Source organism: Rattus norvegicus, chromosome 2 (genome assembly GCF_036323735.1).
Source record: "Rattus norvegicus strain BN/NHsdMcwi chromosome 2, GRCr8, whole genome shotgun sequence".
Classification (NCBI taxonomy): domain Eukaryota; kingdom Metazoa; phylum Chordata; class Mammalia; order Rodentia; family Muridae; genus Rattus; species Rattus norvegicus.
Window position 1 is genome coordinate 139,375,733 of NC_086020.1, and position 20,600 is coordinate 139,396,332.

Genomic DNA, 20,600 nt, shown 5'->3' on the forward strand with positions numbered 1-20,600 from the left:
CTGGAGCAGGAGGCAGCTGGAGTGCAGGGCTATTTCGAGCTTGAGGTAGCTGGGGTATGAGGCTGCTGGCCACACTGTGTCCACAGTTAGTAAGCAGTGCCTCAGTTTCTCTTTTGTACCTTTCTTTTCAGTTTTGGACTACAGCCACCTACATTCAGGCTGGGTCTTCCCTCCTCGGTTAAAACTCTACAGACACCCTCACCAGTATGTTCATAGACGTGCCTCTTTGGTTTTAGAATTTAGGTTCTAAATCCAGTCAAGTTGGTAATGAAGATGAACCAATACAGACACATTTATCTTGGGAGAAATTAAACCACATCTGAGTAGCTTTGTGGAGAAACAAAGATGCCCACTCATGACCTGCTCTGTGGCTACCATTCATTCTCCAGGGCTTCTAGGGACCACGGAGAACTGATGACTTCTGAAGGGAGACATGGGAGGTTGAGTCCTGTTTGATAAGAGATGCCCCAACAGCTGACTAGCTGCCTAACTGAACACGCTCATCCAGGAAGTCCCGAGAGACTGACATCCAAATAGGTCCCCTGGTCTCAGACTCTACCTTCGAGCCTCTGCCTCCCAACATCACCTCTAACCCCTACATTCAGGACTTTGAGATCTATGGGCTGTGCTATGCACTACTACTTATGCATGCACAGTTACTCATTCTGGAGTCCCTCATGAACACAGTGATTGCCTACAAGGTTCTAGCATCCATCTCAGCCTAGAATATTGGGTGGGTAATAACCATGTGTGTTTGTGTGACATGTTTGAGAGAGACCTTTATTTTCTTGTCCTTATTTTATGACAGGTAGCTGTCTCCTTAGTTACCTGATATTCTTAATGTGTACCTATTTAAGTAGGGCAGGAGAGGGTCATTGAGCCCTTTGCATTGTGAATCATAGATATAAAGGTATAGAGGAATTTTAATCTGGCAACACAGCTGCTCTGGCAAGGGATCATATCCAAAGAACTTCTAGGTCTATGTGACCTGGCTGAAATGACACACCTTTAATCCCTCTGGCTGGAATACAGACATACTTTTCATATGCACCTTTAATCCCAAACAGTGAAGGTTAAGTTAGCTTGTAGAAGGAAGCAGTCATGTTAAAAAGTGATGTCTAATTGAGGGGCAGATAAAGTGACGAATCAGAAAAAGATTTGGCAGAATGAGTCAGAAACAGGGTATGCCCAACTCTCAGAAGGACAGGAAAGAGGCTACTTAAGAGCAGAGCAGAGAGAGAAAGGAGGAGGCAGTTTTACTGGGACAGTTTTGCAGAAACAGAAAATGCAGAACAAGCCAAAGAATGACGCCTTAGAACAGATTGTCATAGTTAGTTTGAGGCCAAGGAGAGCAATTCATTGAGAAGTCAGGAGAAGCCGGTCTGAGTCAGTCAGCTTAGAGAGGAAGCTGAGCCAAAACAGCTGAGTTGAACCAGCCGGCCAGAGTTCAGAAAGAACAAGAAAGGGTGAGTGTATTCATCAGTGACAATTCCATCTGGCAAATAAAAGATACATTTACACAATGGGAGCCTAGGCCATCTTAGAACTTTACTAGAGAGAGAAGGGCTCTGTGGGAATTCTGGCCCTGCCAGACAGCCCAGGACAGACATCTGTGTTCCTGCAGTTTCAGAGCTTGACTCTGCAGATACACATGGCTTTATCCCTGTTAGTCCACAGTTGCTGCCCACACAAAGCAGAACTATAACAAAACGGCTAATACTGGTATGTGGGGTTGCTGTTGACGGAGAAGGGAAGAGCACTTCTGTGTCCACTGAGAGGGAAGAAACGCCCTGCTCTCACTGCTTAGCCATGGTGTATCCCTCAGAAATAAACCCCACAAAAACTGCATTCTGTTTATCAGACTTCAAAGCTCAGATCATATAACAACAAAAACAGCAAAAGAGCAGGAAGCAGGCACATTCCCTGTGTCTGGATTCACTGTAGTTTGGGAGTACAAAGGGCACATTGTGAAGGTGTCAATCACCGAGGAGGGGGAGGCTTTTAAAAGCTATCTGTGCTTTTAGTTGTTACCATCTGGCTCCTGTCTTCTATACCAATGACTGAGTCTCTAAGAAAGGGGACACAAACGTACAGGGAGAAAGTGTGTTTATAAACCACAAGCCTAGACCCAGTGAGAAGATGAAAGAAAAACGAATCAAGAGCCAGAAGGCTGCCAGGTTCTTGTCGTGCAATGCTCTGTCATGCATCAACTGCTATATCTTTAGAGCCTCCATTCTCCTATGTGGACTCTTTATCCTCTCTCTGTGATAGCTTGCCTGGAGAACATGTATTCTGCATACTTTATCTCCACCATTGTGTGAAGAAAGATTGACAATGATTTGGCGGTGAGCTGTTAAAAAACTAGAGTCAAATCCTTTTTTGTTGAAATTAACTTTGGATTTAGAAGGTCGAGAATGAATGGGAATGGTGGTCATGGTTAGATCCTCTGAAAGTTTTCTGTTTAAAGAATAAAGTCAGCTTAGAACAGGCTCCCAATTGGAGGAGTTAGAGAAAAGATTGAAGGAGCTGAAGGAGCTTGCAACCCCATAAGAACAACAATACCAACCAACCAGAGCTTCCAGGGACTAAAACACCATCCAAAGAGTACACATGGACAGACTCATGTCTTCAGTTGCATATGTAGCAGATGATGGTCTTGTTGGGCACCAATGGGAGGAGAAGCCCTTGGTCCTACCAAGGCTGGACACCCCAGTGTAGGAGAATGTCAGGACAGGGAGGCGGGAAGAGGCGGATGGATGTGTGAGGAACACCCTCATAGAAGAAGGGGTTGGGGACACAGAAAGTAGTGACCCAAATTTTAGGTGATGTTTTTAGATAATCTGTCGCATTTGCCCATCACCTAAAATCTGGGTCACTATTTTCTGTGTTTTGAAATCTGTGAGTTTGTTTTTCTTTTAAAGTTCCCTTACTTTTATTAAAAATCCCCTTAAGGTTAACTTCCAAGTTCACCAGGTTCGTGGATGCAGAAACAATCTCCTCCATAGCTTGATATGTTTATCCACAGGATCAGCAATTTATTGGGACTAATAGATCCATATATCACGGACAATCAGTTTACAGAGTGCCAGTTTCTCTGCTGGCTAGATTAGGAGCATGTGTATGCTGAGAGATTGTAATCTATTATATCCCCAAAGAAAGGAGAGTTTCATTTTGATTGATTAAGATTTTTTTCAAAGTCTGTGTTTGTCACCGAGAAGTTTCCTTTTTAATCTAGATCTTTACAGGGATGCTTAATTACCACATAGGACAGTGATACGCCGCAGGAAGACAGAATATGAACTGAAGACAAATCGTTAATATTACTAAAATTGAAGTGAAGCTCATTATTCTAACTTTGATGAGAATTTTCTTAGAAAATTAAACGCAGTGGATGGCATTCCTTTGCTTATCTTTAACCTTATCTTTTTGCTATTTTGTGAATTGGGGTATATGCGGATATCAGAATTTGTATACGTGAACTCATGCCTGTGTTGGAGATTGTGCACACAGAGGTTAATTTTGAGCATCTTCCTCCATGGTTTCTTATCTTAGTGTTTTGGGACAAGGTCTCCCTTGGAGAACCTAAAGCTTATCCGTTTGTCTAGACTAGCTGGTCAGCACTCTGTGGGCAAATCCTTCTGCTCTTCCTCCCCAGAGCTGGGGTTACAGATGCATGCTCTGTGCCTTGCTATTCACACAGGGACCAGGGACAGGACTTGGGACCTTAGGCTGTACAGCAGGCACTTTATCAACTGAGCCGTCTCCGCAGCCGGTGCGTGGTTTTAAAGCTGATAAAGGAAAGGCACCAAGCGGAGGTATCTTACTTAGTCTACAAATGTTTTACTAAAGGACTTTTTCATTCTAGCAAACCTATTTTCACTCTGTATATCTTACTTACATATGCATTTTTCATTTGCTTTTTGAGACAAGGCCTCGCTATGTAGCCTAGCTGACCTGGAATTCAATATGGAGCCAGGGCTGGCCTCAAATTCAAAAAAACATTCATCACATACTCTGAAATTACTTAATTACCCTTTAATACTATGCTTTATTTGGCAAGGAGATAGATGGAGCCTACTGGGTTAAACTCCACCCATGTTCGTTAGGAATTCACTCTACTAGCCCACCTAATCTACATTACATAGGACTTAATATAGTTCTGATGATTTTCCTGGTTTACTTTTGACTGTAACCTGACTATGTCATCATCCACTTGCTTGACTTAAGGACAGTGAGGAAGCAAAACTTTGTCTCTTGAGCAGGATGTGGAGCTCACTCCCAGGAGGAGACAGTCTGTGACTCTCTTGTGTTCTACACTTTATAGTAGTGAAAACCAATGAAGAAAGGGGAAAGGTATCACAGGACCCTGAGCTGGATGATTCCAGGAAGAGAGCAACACTCAGTGGTACCTGTGACAAAGAAACCATGATCTAAACTTCTACAATGGCCCAAATCACAGATGGATTTGAAGCGCTGCTCCCCAAGCTGTCCGTCAAGAGAATGTGTTGTAAAGTGGAGGGCATGAGCGGGATGGGAGGGGAGGTGCCCAGGCTGCTCTTGCAAAGGATCTGGATTTGGTTCTCAGCATCCACACAGAGGCTCACAGCTACCTGCAAGCCCAGCTCCCGGGGATCCAATGCCCTATTCTGGCCTCTAAGAGTTATTGGTCCATGTATAGACTGGTAGACATGAACATACACAGAAGTGAAAAGAAATGAGTTATGTAAAAATAAAAAGTCTTACTGTAGACACTTAAAGTCTCACAGGGAGAGGTTTTCTCCCAGGATATCAAGAAGTATGATCCCGAGGTGTATAAAGTTGGCTAAAATATTCCTTGTCTGGGAAACGATGCATGCATAGGCATTTTCTTGATGGAATGTTGGAATCTGAGCCCCATTATAGTCTTTGTCTTAAGTCTTAGCACCTTTCCAGCCTTATAAATAGGAAGTATGCAATCTATTAATGGCATTGCTTCCCTTGTGAAACCAGGGATGAATTTTTGATGAGGGAAAAACAATTCGGTTCAGTTTCCTCTGAGGATATTTTATCACAGATAGGGAAGTCGTAATCCGTTGGTAATGACAGTGTAAAGGCAGTTGGATGTTTTTGATCAGGAAACTATTTTCAGATAATTACCTTCTGATGACGAGTAGCCCTGATGGACTTGGGAAGATCATGATGTTACTTTTGGAACGTGGCCAAGGATGAAAAGCATCATGAAAGTGTGTTACCCTTGACAAAAATGCCAAGGAATTGCATGGTACTTGACTCAAAGAACTCAGCCTCTCCCTTCCCCTCCCTCTGCCCCTCCCCCTCCCCCTCTCCCTCCCTCCTCCCCAGAAACTGTTCAGGATCAGATGATCCACCAGGTCCCTGGAGCAAGACAAGACCAGTCCCTCTGTTGTCATTCAGCTCTCTCTTGGGAAGAAAATTACCAAAGCGTGACAGGAACATTTACGGCCTTATCACATACCCAGCAGTTCTTTGCCTCTGTCCAGCAAACAACCAGTATTTTTCAACGTGATTTATGCCGATATCAAGTAGACATGTGGCAGAGGGGATGGCTCCCCGGCCTGCAATGCAAAGCCTAGGAGTCGCACTTTTCACTTCCTGGGGCTGCTCGACGGCCAAAGAGCGAGAAGATTTTAGAAAATCAGTTGCGCATTTTAAACGTTCCCAAACTGTGTCTCCACATCTCTTCTCCTCATGGTTGATGTGGAGCTAGAGAATGTAAAGAAGTGGGCTTTCCCCATCAAGTACAGCTATCCCTGCTCAAGCCTGGCCTTCAAAAGGGAGCACTTCCCTAAAAGGCCAGGAAAGCAGTGCTGCAGGGAAGATGATGAGCATCGAGGCACGTAGGCTGATGAGTTCACGGGGTCCTGTGACACGTCGTCAGGATCTTCTGAGCCCAAACGTACACCTCAGCAGGTTGTCACTGCCGTCTGCTAGTGAAAGGAATTCAGACTGGACAGCGGCCTCCTTTCCTCCTTACCCAAGTTGATTCAAAACTTGGGTCAGTACAATGAGCCGTTCCTGCCTTCTGAAGCCACGTGGACCTTCCACACCTGGAAGCCAGTGTGGGGCAGACACGGTGTGTTTTATTGTTGCTGTTCCCTACAGATGGAGGCTTCAGCTATTTCCAGGAAGCAATATCAAGTCGCTTTGCAGCTCGTCCTTTTCCAGTGACTCTGTCCAATTAGGATACATGTCCCATTTTCGACTTTTCCTCCTGGAATTGCGAGCCTGGGCCGCAGGAAGCAGTTTAGCGGGCTACGATGTAAGGATAGCAGGACAATTTCCTTAACTAATGAGGTGGTGGGACTGTGACGCTCTGAAAATGTTGAGGAGCTGCTAAATGAGGGAGTCAGCTGGACTCCACAGGCACTGACAGGAGTGGGATTCTGAGGCCCGCCCTGCGTGCCGTGTGGAAGTTGTCTTGCTAATTATAGGTGGAGATGTGACTTCCGCTCAGGTCACCTTAAAAACTGGCATTGGTTAAAAACATTTTGTAGAGGGACGATTTTGCAGAGAATTATTATTTTATAGCTAAAGTTAGTAACACGGTGGAGATCTTTCTCTGGTTCCCGTGAAATCCTGTGAGAATTAAAACTCTCGTGGGTGATCACGTTTTTTCAACCCTTCCGTTATCGCCACGGCAACAAAGTCTGCTTTACTGCTTGCATCAGTCAGTCAATAGTGGTCTTTGATTTATGATGTTTGACAGCAGACATCCCTGAAGATCACCGGCTCTTTGTTCCTCGTTAGCTAATAAGTGCCCCTGTTTCAAGACAGCAATTCCCAAGTAAAATATACATTGAACGGCTTGAAGGACTCCTTTGCAGTGTGAATCTGAGACCTCAGAGCAGGCTAATTAGCTGAAATATCAGCAAAGTATGCGTTTCCCCGCGTGTATGTCATTGATTAAGGACAGAAACAAATTTTCTGAGAGAGATCATATAATTTCCATACCATCCAGATATTCAAGCCTCAAATTAAGACATGAAGTCTGGGGCTGGAGAGACGACTCGGTAGTTAAGATCACTGGCTGCTCTTTCAAAGGAACTAGGTTCAAGCCCCAGCACCACCATGACCGATTACAGCTGTCTGTAACTCCAGTTCCAGGGTATCTGACTCCATCTTCTGGCCTCCAGGGGCACCAGGCATGTACACATATTCATGCGCACAGATATCCATGTGGGTAAAACATCTATATTCATAAAAGTAAATTTAAAAGGAGACCCGAGGTCTGACAGAAGATATGTAGTTTTCCTGGTAGTTGAATTTATTTACTGAATTATTGGGCTTGTCAAATGTTATAATAATAAAAATCATATCTAACTATACCTTTATTAGTTAATAGGCTTCATGGAAAAGAAATTTAGATTGTGCATGTGTAAGTTTATATATATATATATATATATGTATTGTATGTATGTATGTATATATTAGAGCAGCTTAGTCTTAATCCACATTTCCACATACACTCTCTCACATAGAATCAATGTCTATAGATCACTGAGTTCAATATTTGTAGGCCTTAGCAACCATTATGCTTATGTGTTTACCTTCAGTTTCACTTAGCTTCCATCTCCAGATAGCTATCTTTTAATCTCCTGGGTGTAGGTAAGGCAAATGCAGAATGGTGATTAACCTTTGTGAGTTTATATGGATCCATTTCCCAGCATCAACCTATCAACCTGTCAATTTGCTGAGATATATATATATATATATATATATGTGTGTGTGTGTGTGTGTATATATATATGTATATATATACATATATACATACATATATGTATATATATATATATATATATATATATATATATATATATCTCAGGGTTGTCACTGCACAGAGCTAATTGGCACTAAAATAGCCCTTCTTACTTGCCGTAGCCATCTTTTCTCACGGGTGCGTCTGTGTTGAACTGAAGACTTTTTAACCGTGTTAATTCCATTGAGTCCACATTTGTGATCTGTTTCATCTTTGAACTTAGAAAAGAAATGCAGATCCCACTGGAAACCTTGCCTTTCTGAGCATCTGCCTAGCTCATGGCTCTCTCAGTTCCTGGCGGGTTACTCCATGGAGTGTATGTAGTGGGTGAGCTACAAGCACCACTTCTTGAACAGCCTTGCCAACACCAACAGTTTCCTCTTCCAAATGAAGGCCTTTGCTTTTAATTGGCATCAGCAGACAATGCTGCCTCAGTTTCCGTATCTGGAGATCATGTAGCTTACCGGTTAGGGAGATCAGATTAGACACAAGTGTCATATCTACAATCCATAACAGGGTTCATTATTTACGTATAGTCTGGGTATACCACAACAGCCCTGACCACACCGATTGCTACAAGAGAATCTCTACAAGAAAGAACTGAGAATCCACACCTCCCTGCTCTTCTCTATCCTAAGTTGCTTGGTTGAAAATTCCTAACAGAAATATTCGGACATTTACAGGGAGTCTCTATACCACATGGGGACTTGATTCATGGACTACCACAGCCATTTACATAGGGGTTAAGGTGACGTGAAGTATCACCTTCATCCCTACCCAATAAATGAGGTTGTGCAGTGTGTGTGTTAGTATGGAAATTTGGAGAGACTAGAGCATTTTACACAGGCTATGTTTCTGCCACGTTGACAACTCTTATTACCATAAGTCCTGTACCGAGCTAGCCCCCGATCATTTTCTACTTTAGCTCAGCTGTGCCTGCTTCCAACCCAGTGTGAAAGTATGTACATTCACAGTGAAGGATGAGCGTTGGGAGATGGTTATAGGCAAATGCTAGAGAAGACTGGGGCCATGCAAGGTTCTAATTTCTTGGTCAGATTCATGCCGGGCCCATCAGTGGGTGAACCGCAGTGAAGTCTGCTGATGGACTGTGTGCTGTTGTTTTAACCAGAATCGTTACCACCCATCACTCTTGATAGTCTATTGCCATCAGCTGCCGATAACGATGAGCTCTGTTGGGGTTTTTCCCCCCACTGTGGGTGATGTGGAGAAAGGCTGCATCTGTAGCACTACCCTGTGACTCAACTGAATTTGTGTCTTTATATATAAACCATTGACAGCAATGTCTAATCTCCATTTCATAGAGGCCATAAACAGAAAGTCCATAGCATAGTATGTCACATTTATTTGTTGCCTAATAAAGGCTCGTTTGCTTCCCCTAGAAGCCTTAGGATGGTAGAATTCAGGAATGTTATTTAGAGAGAGGATTGTGACATTAAAACATTTGACAACTGTGTGGCTGAGTGCAAGAACCAAACATTTGGAATTTGCTAAACATTTCCAGAGACTCGATATGGGACGTGCAGTAGCATATACACCAAACAACACCCAGTCGCCAAAGCACAGGGCTTGCAGCATAGTTGAAAAGCAGCCCTGCTAGGGAAATGCTGCTTTGGGTCAGGGCCTAGCTTACCAGTGTAGATAAATAAGCCTTTGGGGACATGCATATGACGGTTGGGCCACCTCGTCTCCCTGCAAAGATGGCGTTAAGATATTGCCATCCCCAATCCCCAGTCTTTCTGAAGAGAAAGATGAAAAGGGGAAAGGGACGAGTTGCTGAGGTTCTGCTCTCATCCACAGTGAACCAGATAACGTAGACCTCCCATGACACATTTGACTGAGGCAGGAGACTGCTGTGGTCAGAGCTGTGGGCTGAGATGGGTGCTACTGACTTAGTCTCCTAAGAGAGAGAGAGTCATGCAGCTTTTCCCACTGCAAATCTGTCTGTTGTGAGGCGTCTAACTCTAAACGGTAATGATGAGCTCCTGGCAAATGCTTGTATTAAGCTTAGGAAAGACCGAGTAGCAGTGTAGGAAGGGCTGAGACTTTGCATGGGGAAATGCTCCAGCAGCAGGTTTCTAAGTAGACTTTATTGTGGCTTCTCAAGCTGTTAGGGTTTGGTTTGGTTTTGTTCCCCCTCCCTGTTGCTGTAACACACTCCTGAGGAAGACTCATTTAACTCAGTTTTAGAGATCAGAAGTCCAAGATCTATCCCGTTCTCCCTCACAGGAGGGTATGGTGGTGGACCGTATCACAGAGGAGAGGAAGTACCTGAAGAAGCTTGTGAGGTGGAGAGCAGCCAGGTGTTTGTTAGCCTTCTCTCACTGGTCTCTTGAATCCTACACACTAATCCTCCCAAGAGTGGGACTTCCAGGAACTCAATTTGCCTGCTTTAAGGCACACTCCTTAAAAAGATCATCCTCTTGCTGGGTGGGGGTACACACCTACACTCCCAGCCCTCAGCAGGCAGAGGCAGAAGGATCTCTGAGTTCAAGGCCAGAGAGTGAGTTCTGGGACAACCAGAGCTGTGCAGTAAAACCCTGTCTCAAAAAAAACAAACAAAAAAAAAACAACAACAACAACAACAACAAAAAAAAAACAAACAGAACCTGCTGACCCCTCTAGTTGAATTAGGGAAAAGCTGGAGGAAGCTGAGGAGGGCGACCCTGTAGGAGGACCAGCAGTCTCAATTAACCTGGACCCCCAAGATCTCTCAGACCCTGGATCACCAACCAGGCATCATACACCAGCTGAGATGAGGCCTCCAACAGCAGAGGACTCCCATGTCTAGGGTTCAGTCAGAAAAAGTTTACCTAATCCCCAAGAGGCTGGAGGCTCCAGGAAGATTAGAGGTATGGTGGGTTGAGTGGGGTGGGGACATCCTTGTGGAGACACGGGGACAGGAAGAGGGACAAGGAGGCAGTATGGGATGTGGAGCTGTCAGGGGAGGTGGATCAGGAGGGGAATAAAATCTGTAGTGTAAAAATAATAAATAAAATTTTAAAAAGGAAAACAAACAAAAATCTCTTAGTATAATGCATTATCACCACACCTCTAACATGAAGCACTCAGGAGACAGCCACATCGTTTTTAGAAATCAGGCACTCCACTAGTGTGCCCTTCAGGGACCAAACACATCATTACTTGGCACTGCTAGGTGCCAGTCGAGAAGAGTTGAATATTTTCCTAAGCAACACTCACACCTCTTAAAGGTCTTTCCTGGCATTACAGTGCTCTCTCATTCTCTCTGTTTTCCTGTCTGTCTGTCCGTCTGTCTCTACCTTTTGGAAGTTAGTCCTGGTTCTGCCTCCCAGCCCCATGTTCCCAGATCTAAATAGAAAGGAAACTGTCCTCGATATCACAGCATAAGAAAAGACAGAGTGACTTTGTTATCTTGCTGCATATAGTAGCATCAAACTTTTAATTCTCCTGCCTCATCCTCACCAGTGAGGGGTTTACAGGCATTTGCCACCAGTGCCATCAGGTAGAGTGTTTAGACTCTGCAGATGTGCTATGGTTATGAAATCATATTCACTGGTCACGAATTGAATTATTACCACAAACTGTTAATTAGTTACCCACAAGTGCTACCTTGGGCTCTGCACTAAGTGATTTGAAAGAACCAGTTGCTATTTATAATCAGGGACCACTGAGAGAGAGCCTGAGTCTTAGGCCAGCTGTTTGTCATGCTTTCTGTTTGTCTCTGTGCAGTGTCCCCTCTTGAAACTGTGTGCAGCCTTCTGGGGCAGAAACCAAAGGAGAAAGATCAGACTTTTCTTTTCGTTCATTCAGAAGACTTTTCACAATCTCAAGTTAGCTAAGCAACCTTGAGTCCATGAACCTTGAGTCAAACAAAGAACTTTGCTATTTCTGAAGCTTGGCAGCCTCTGTAGTATATCAGGTGTCTCCCCACACATCTCTCAGGAAGTTTTCATTGAACACCTGCTAATTGGCAGAGATCCATTGGTCACAGGGTAAAAACAGAAATTTTCACAGATCCTCAGGGGATGAGTTGAATAGCACAGAGTTAAGAGAAGGGATTAAGATATATAAAGGTATAGTATTTGTTATGTTAAAACAACCTTATTCCATGCTCCTTCTGATGATAGGAATCTTGGAGAGTTGAAAGGAGGGCTGTGATGCCAACACCAGTTAGGAGAGTCGCAAGCCTAGTTTAAGTGATTTCTAGCACATCACATTGTTAGCAGAGCAGAGCAGGCTCTTCTGGGGGTGTCTATAGTTAGGTCGGTGTGGCTTTTGTTGATGTCAGGAGTGATTGCCCTTACATTGTGGTTACAGACTGAAGTACAAAAGGACCCCCAGGCTTTCTTGTCAGGATGTATTTTAAAATCCCAAGCTGAAATGGAAGGCATGACATTCAGGAAACGTAGAGATAACTAGGAGAGTGTAACTAGAAATATGTTGTATACAAAAGGCTGAAGTTCCCACAGAAAAGGAAAACATGCGTTCATCTCCGACAGGATTAGTATTTAGGACAGACTGTGTGATACTTGCTTCTCTTTCACATCACAGCACTGGAAGCTCTAGCTGGCGTCCAGCAAGTCCAAGTGCTTAGCAGAACTGAATGGCTCGTGGTTCTGTGTCCTTGGCAGCAGCTGAGCATTCAGCTTGGCCCAAAGCATCACTTGATGGAATGAAGAAATGGCACGGGGGTGGGGAGGAGAAAGGGAGGAAGGAAGGCAGTGAGAAGAGGACCAAGGGAAGGAAGATACGTAGGAAGGTATGAGAGGACAAGAGCTAAGTGGAATAATTGAAGTTGGCAAGGTGTATCCAGCATCGTTACTGCAGACGCCCAAGTGTGCGCCCATCTCTCAGAACTAGGACCAGAGTGCAGATTGGTTCCACCGTCCATCTCCCTCTTGCTGGTCCTCTGCTTTTCAGCATAGCACAATCTCTAAACATTTTTTAAATTCTTGAAAGAAATCATTAAAATGTAAAAAAAAAATTCATTGGGCCAAAAGTTTAATTTAAGCTGAATTAAAAATAATCCCCCAGAAAGCTACATTTCATAGATGGAACAAGATTATACTGAAAATATCTGAGGAGAAATTCCTCTCGTTACTTCTTTGTATTTCCTTATTTTATTTTTATCGGGAAAATAATCTGCAGGCATTTTCATAGCTCACATTTGCATTCAAATGTGGACTTCTTAGCCCTCTTTAATTTCAGTCTGTTCTCTCTTCGTTTCTTCTCTCTCTGTTGGCTCACCTCGGCTTCGAGTCTCTTTGCTTTCTTCCTGCCTGGCCCTCGTGACATTTCTCACACCTCTGTCTTTTCTTCTTTTATTTCTCCTCCAACTGTTCAAGTTTCATGACCTCTTTCCCTGCCTGGCAGTTTTCTACAGATGTCAGAGTCTGTGTTTTCCTGGTTGTCCCCCTTCCTTCCTGTTCTTCTGTTGATGTCTTCTCCATCCTGTCCCTTCCTGCCCTTTCCCTGCCTCCTAGTATGACTGCTGTGGACCGTCAGGAGTGCTCTGTGACAGGGCTCAGCTGTTTCCCCGTTATGCAGTTGAGTGTGCACAGCAGCAGCGAGGCTGCTGGTTTTAGGCTTTCTCTCTGAGAACATTTTTCTACAAAATAAAAGCCCCTGGATGATTTTCTGTCTGACCTACATTTTATATTGTGTGTGTGGGGGTCTCTGCTTCCGATCATTATCCTTAATCTCAGCTGTTCCTATTGTTTTCTGTGCCCACGAGCAGTGAATAAAAAGATATCTCTCCTGAACTGGACTTGGAATTGTGAAGTATTTTTTGGTGCAATGCAATGCACACAGGCTATGGTGAGATTTGGTGAGATCCGCTACTGTGTGCTTGATAAATAAAGCACCTCCCTCACCTTAGAAGGTTGCCTTGTGGTCTTTTCTCCTTGGTGTGCATTTTGCCTTGTGGTTTTCTTTTAGGCAAATGTAAATATGCTTTTTCTTTCCTTGAGTAAATTCCTAAGGATAGACTCTCTGGGTCAGACCTATAATTTTATAAGACTTTACCATTCCAGTTTCTGAAATAGGTGTATAATTTTGTACCCTCATCAGGAGTGTCAGACAGTAGTACCCCATGACTCATATCCTTCCCATAACCTAACACTGTGTGTCCTTTTAAATATCATCTGACTGTAACTGCCTGCCTAACTGGGAGGGTAAACCTCCTTTCTATGTACCCAGAGCCCATTTGCGGGCTTTCCTTAGTGGTGGCCCTGTTCAGGCATTTCTCTCCTTCTTAAATGGGTTCTTTTCCTGAACCATAAGACTTCTGTATACATTTGGGGGATTTAAGCAATATACAGAAGGGAACACTGCAAATATTTTCTCACGTCTGCTGCTTATGCTTGTTTTCCCAGCTGTCTTTCAAATAATAAACTTTTTTTTAATTTGGATTAAGCCCATTTTAGCAATTCTTTCTTTCATAGTTTGTGTTTAAGCAATTCACGTCTAACCAAACAGCATGGGTATTTTATTATAGTTTTATTCTTGCATGGAGATCCATAATCTTAGAATTGCTTAGAGTCCTAGAAAATGTGCAATACATTTTTGAACATAGTGTGAGGGAATTTTCTTTGTTTGTTTTCTGCGCGGTTGATTCAGCCCCATTTATTGAAATGTCTGGCCTTTCTTCCATTGGATTATCTTGACATTTTTATCAGAAACATGTAACAGCAACGTACTGATTTGTCCTGTGCCCGTGGAAAAAGCCCACTAAATCATATAGTGTCCCAATTATATAGTACAGAGCTTAACATGTTAAGGTTTTATTTTAATTTTTTTTGTTTATATTGATGCCTGGGGCCTCTGACCTTTGATTCTGTTCTTTGTGATGTCCTCAGAACATGAGCTGTATATATTCCCTCTCTCTCTCTGTCTCTGAAGGAAGCTCTTAGGCTCGTTGTTATTTTTTAATTCGTGTTTGAGATGCAGAGATAAAACTCAGTGAAAACACCAGGATTCTGTCAATCCTTTCCATGTGCTGGTTCTAATAGGCCCCCAAAGACTCGTGTGTTTGAATGCTTGGCTCACAGAGAATGTCACTATCAGGATGTCTGGCCTTGTTGGAGGAAGTGTGTCACGGTGTAGGTGGCTTTGAGGTCTCCTATGCTCAAGCTCAGCCCAGTGGGGAATCTAAGTCCCCTCCTGGATGCCTGCAGATGACAGTCCCCTTCTGCTGCCTTCAGATTGAGGTGTAAAACTCTCAGCTCCTTCTCTAGCACCGTGCCAGCCTGTTTGCTGTCATGCTTTCCATCATGGTGATGGTGGACTAAGCCTCTGAAACTGTAAGTCAGCCCCAATTAAGTGATGCCTTTATAAGCATTGCCTTGGTCATGGTATCTCTTCACAGCAAGGAAACCCTCACTGTCTTAGTTTTATTGCTGTGAAGAGACACCATGACAAAGGCAACTCTTGTAAAGGACAACATTTAATTGGGGCTGGCTTACAGGTTCAGAGGTTCAGACCAGTATCATCAAGGCGGGAGCATGGCAGCACCTAGGCCGGCATGGTACTAGTGGAGCTGAGAGTTCTACATCTTCATCCAAAGAAAGCCAGAAGCAGATTACTATCTTCCAGGCAACTAGGAGGAGGATCTCTAAGCCCACCCCCACAGCGACATACTTCCTCTAACAAGTCCACACCGCCTAACAGTGCCACTCCCTGGACCAATACTCAAACTACCACACTAACTAAGGCACCTGGGCTTGTCCAAGATCCTGAGGCTGCTGGTTTCATAAATACACTAATGCACTGGGACGTGTTCCAGAAAGGAAATACCTATTGAGGCCTTCATTTCCCCAAGTTTATCAAAGTGAGCATGATGTCGACCTTCTGCAGAGGCAGGAATGGAGTGAAAGACATAAGTAGGCAGCCTCTTTATAGCCTGAAGTCTGGACAAGCAAACACAGTTCTCCCCAAGGACCTCCATTCTCCTCACTCTGTAAGTCACTCAGGAAGGTTTGTTGAAGTTGGTTAATCAGCCCTTTTAGGAAGTTGTCGCCTGTCCATATGTGCATCCAGATAGGTCGGCTAGGGTGTTTGCCCTCAAGAAGTGTGTCTCTCTATCCCTTGCTTGCACTGGCCTCTTCTTGCGTTGTTAATGCTGGCAAAATACTGCAGCTTTCTGAACCTTCAACTTCGAGGGCGACTCTAAGAATCAATGTGTTTATGTTTTATATTGAGTGTTTAGGGAATAAAGACGTGAGTTTCAGGGCTGGGTAAGAGTATTTCTCTATATGATAGGGCTCACCAGAAATCTAATGAAATTTCTACAATTTCTTTGCTTTCTGGATGCATCTGTTCATTTATGGAATGCCCTGGATGTATTTCGGAAAGCCGTTCTCTCTCTGTCTCACATACTGTCGCTGATGATTACAGCCAATGAAGTAACAGCTTCCTAACATTTGATAAACACATTACAGCAACCTCACAGTGTAACAGGAGACTTCAAAGCCTTGCCCCAGTGAAATAAAGCCAGATTATTGTTCCCATAAACTGCCAGAAGTCCCTGGCTTCTGGACCAGCCTCCTAGCTCCTGGGTTAACTAATGTCTGCTTTCTCTAGAAATGAAACTTCTGGAAACGGGATTTGGGCCATCCCTTTTGGCAAAAACAAACCCACAAAGATAATTTTTTTAAACACTATAAGCATTTTTATCTTATGAACATTGTTGGTCTATGGCACTAACCTCTCCCCCCTTTTTTAATCTGGGGAAAGCATGTGATGGGTTAGCGCAGAGTGTGCTGTGGGTACTTCCCTGTCCTGTGTTCTTCAATGACTAAACCAGATTGTGGTTCTGGAAAGCTAAGGATGCTGGTTCTGATATTTGCAGCCATTCCAGCCGGCCTGCGCTAGGTACTCTGTACATTTTATTAAATGACTTAGACATGAAACAACTGAAAAGTTCTCGACTCTTATTAACAAAGTCTTTAAAGGGCAAATAAAGAGAGGGAGAAAACAAAAAGAACACTGTATAACAATACTAGAACTTTAATTTTCCAAATGGCTTAAAATGCCAGCAATTACATACATTGTGATCTGTTGGGTGAAAACCTTCTGTCTTTCAAAATAGTATCACTAAGAAACCAAGAGCAATGACAGTGTATAGTTATACATCCATTTTGTCTACAAATATTAGTTATTGAAATATTCTTTAGTAACGTTAAAATGAAATTTCAGAAAGGATTTGACTACTATACAACATGCAACATGTGCATACAGTGCCCTCAGCTGAGGGCAAGAAGAGGTCATAGGACATTATGCAACTTGAGTTATAGGCAGTGTGACCCACCATGGGGTTGCTGGGAATTAAACCTTGGTCTTCAACAAGAGCAACACGTGCATTTGACCACCAAGCCATCTCTGCACTCTCTTGATTCCAATCCTTACGGACGCGTTGCTGAGAAAAGACACAAGAGTCCCCACCCAGATCAGATGATGCTGCACCTCGATATAATCCTACGTTCACCTTGCTAGGTTCTTAGGCTGACCCACAGAGATAGAATAACTATAACAAAGGCATGTGAGAGCGTTGTAATGAGGAGAGCGAAGAGGGCTTGGTGGGTAGGACACCTGCCACAAGAGCAGGAAGAACTCAGTTCAGTTCCCACCCACATGAAAAGCTGTGCTCGGCTGTGCACATGCCTGTAGCTGCAGCAGTGTGAGAGGCAGAGGGTCACTGAGGCTTGCTGGTGCCAGTTTGGCTCCAATGTCATCAAAGAGACCCCAGTCTCAAAAGAAGAAGCTAGACAGTGATAGGGCAGGACACCCCAAATCATCTGGTTCTCCATCCACATCCCAGCCTTTGTACATGGCACGAAGCTACTCACAAACAATAGTAATAAGCTTTAAAGCTGTAATGGTGGCTTGAGATCAAATGCTCCTTAGTGTCTCAATTTAAACGTTTTTAAAAACCATTAACCTAGGATGTAAGCAAAGTGGCCGGACCATTCAACAGAGTAAATAATTATAAAATCAATCGCATTTGCTTGGGGATTGAAGGAGAACGACCTAAGTGAACTATATTTAGGCAACGCATATTAACTCTCAAAACTCCGAGGGTTGGCCTTGAACTGAGTCTCCTCCAGTTATCTCACAGCTGATGGTCTGGTGTGTCAAGAAGGAAGTTGGATTTTCTTTTTCTTCAGTCACTTCCTGGCTTACTTACTGGGTCTTTATCGAGTCCTGGCAAACAGGTTTCAGTAGTCCGTGTTCTTAGTTTCTGGGTGTTGAAGATCAAATGAATGAAAACACAGCTGCCCTAGCAGAGAGAAGGCGCTCGCTTCAAGTACGGCACTTCCCAGTGAGTTAGAGACGGTTGCATTACTCAGTGTGTTGCCCTAATTTTCACTTCTTCAAATATCAGTTTCTAGTCTGAAACAGAGCTAACTTGTCTTCCCAATTTCAAACAGTTTAATGAAAATCAAATATTACCATAAGATTTTTTTCTAAAAATAAAAACAACAAAAAAAAAACGAGCACTATAAAATGATACATAAAATTTGTTTGCTTTTTAAGATGAAAGGCATGAATTTAAATATGAACTTGAGGCTTATTTACAAGAAAACTACAAACACTGCATAAACCTAAAATTGATGTGGCCTAATTAATCTTCCTTAATTTGCTTATGTACTTTCCGCATGCATATTCAATGATAGGCCGCTTGGATATTTTATTTGAACAAAGTACATCTTGTTCAAGCTAGAATCACCATGCCCACTTAGATGATGTTTTTCAAGGAAAGTCTATGAAAATAGATTCTTTTCAATGAAAAAAAAATGACTCAGTTCCCAGGGTAAGCTGAAGATAAGAACAGCCCTGTGTGTTTCTCCATCTGGTCTGTGTAGTTAAGTGCAGTGAGCACTGCATAAAAACCTGCAAAGGTCAGGATTCCAGGGAGACTCTTTGTTCCCGGCATCTCAGTTTTTCTGCAGGCTGTCTCTGTGACACACATATATTACCTTTTCTCGTAGAATAGCAGTGATGTCATCCTCTCCAGAGAAAGGCTGTAGATGGAGAAAGCCAAGGGTCGACTAGTAGGACGGAGAACAAGCCAGCTAGGCAAAGCACAAGCGTCCTAACATAGGACAGAGTGGCCGTGAGTGAAGAGTGGTCCTAGTCAATACACTTAATGCATTTATCTGCTTTGAATGCTGTATTTGCCCATTGGCTACAGTCCTACTCTGCTTCCTTGAGCTTGAAATGTGCCTGTGACATCCAGCCCTCAGCATCTGAAGGAGAGATTTTAACGAGGCACAGAGGGCGGATGTGTGCGAGATGACCATCATCTGGCGTTATCGTAATTAGGTCCATGTGAGAGTCTGTGCACAGTCTTCTGTCACCCCACACTGTAACAGAGACAAGACCCCACTGGCAGAGAAGTGCATGCCACTGCTCCATTGCTTCTCTTCAGAGTCTAAGAACATGTTGGGAATGACACTCAACATAAAGTGTGTGACTTCCTTTTTCTCGTTTATGCCAAAGGTGGCATTTCAGAGTTGGGCTATCACATTGCAACTGGGCTTAGCTGGCTTCGTACAGAAGAGTTTCACTTTGATGGGCAAGCATTATTTGTTAAGTTCTGTGAGTACTCCACCGTCTGGAAGCTTATGGCGGCTATTCAGGCAGACTTCTATTCTGTTTTTCTTTTCCTGTGAGGCTTATGTGAATTAAACCTCAGGTATCCTCTGAGTTGCCTCCAGCCCTTCTGTAGCCCAGTAAGGATGGCCTCAGCTGGGATCAGTCTGCTGACCTCTTTTAAGCTGTCTGATGCTCTTTGCTTTTCAACTTGAGAGAGAGTTATGTATAACGCATTTTCTGTAGAAACATTTTGTTCCTTTAATGAGCCAGGATCCTCTCAGGGCTCCATGAGGTCCCTGTCCACTTGGTTCATGACCCTTGTCAAAAAACGTTTCTTAAGCACACTAATTCTCCAAACAGCACTACACAAATCCACTGGTATCTTCTGTAGTCTTTCATTTCTGTTTCCTATAGTTTTATTACCACACTGAGATAGGATCTTTCTCTCAATAATTAGCAGAATGTGTTTGAATATATTTTAGTCGATTGGAATGTCAGTGAAGGGTGTTAGCTGATCAAAGAGGAAAATGAACCCCACTTGGCTTTTCCTTACTGGGTGAGAGTTACTGGAGAGCAACTCTCAGTCAAGGCATATGCTAATAGAACTTGAATTAAAAATGGTTCCACTCTAAGGGTGGGCAGTAAACAGCCCGTGTATACTCTAGAATGTTCCTCTTTCATCTTCTGACCAGTGCACAAGGATAAGCGAAGCAATTTCATTCAATATGTGCAAGATACTGTGTGTATCTGATGGTGGCTTTTTGTGAACCATTTTCTCCTTTAGTCAGGTCATGTAAAAGTCTCCACACTGACTCCTTGCTTCCTAGAAAAGATTATCAATAACAAATCCCGATCTTCTTAAACCAAACCACCCAGTTGCCTATGGGAGAGCTGTCTTTACAATGAAGTCGTAGTGCCAGTTGCTGCTTTCCTTTTGTTCTTGCTGATCTCCCACTATCAGTCACTCTGGTGGGGGTAGGGCGGAAGCAACAGATTTAGCTTTGTTTCGCAAGAAATACAAACAGATTTAATAGTTTCTTCCCTTGACTCAGAAACTTATTTAGCTCTCTCTTGCCCCTTGCTGAACTAAGTGGATCTCATGACCACAAGAAATCATTCAGTTCCCACTTGAGCTTCGCTGCATGCTTCCTCAGGGCCACGGGAGCCACAGTTAGCTTCAGTGTCCTGCTGTCTCCTGAGACCCAGAAGTAAATCACCACACAAACATTCC

The 20,600-nt window shown here is 43.4% G+C and overlaps 1 protein-coding gene and 1 long non-coding RNA gene across 4 annotated transcripts in view; both read left to right on the forward strand.

Moving 5' to 3' along the window:
- Positions 1 to 20,600, forward strand: part of Lhfpl6 (LHFPL tetraspan subfamily member 6) — a 197,931-nt gene that overhangs the window by 98,923 nt on the left and 78,408 nt on the right. The window lies entirely within an intron of this gene.
- The window catches only part of LOC120100819 (uncharacterized), a 105,013-nt gene that overhangs the window by 41,767 nt on the left and 42,646 nt on the right, over positions 1 to 20,600 (forward strand). For all 3 annotated transcript variants that reach the window (XR_005500954.2, XR_010064281.1, XR_010064282.1), the window contains exon 1: positions 1 to 20,600. This exon is cut by the window's left edge and continues 41,767 nt beyond it; it is cut by the window's right edge. This is a non-coding gene — a long non-coding RNA (uncharacterized LOC120100819).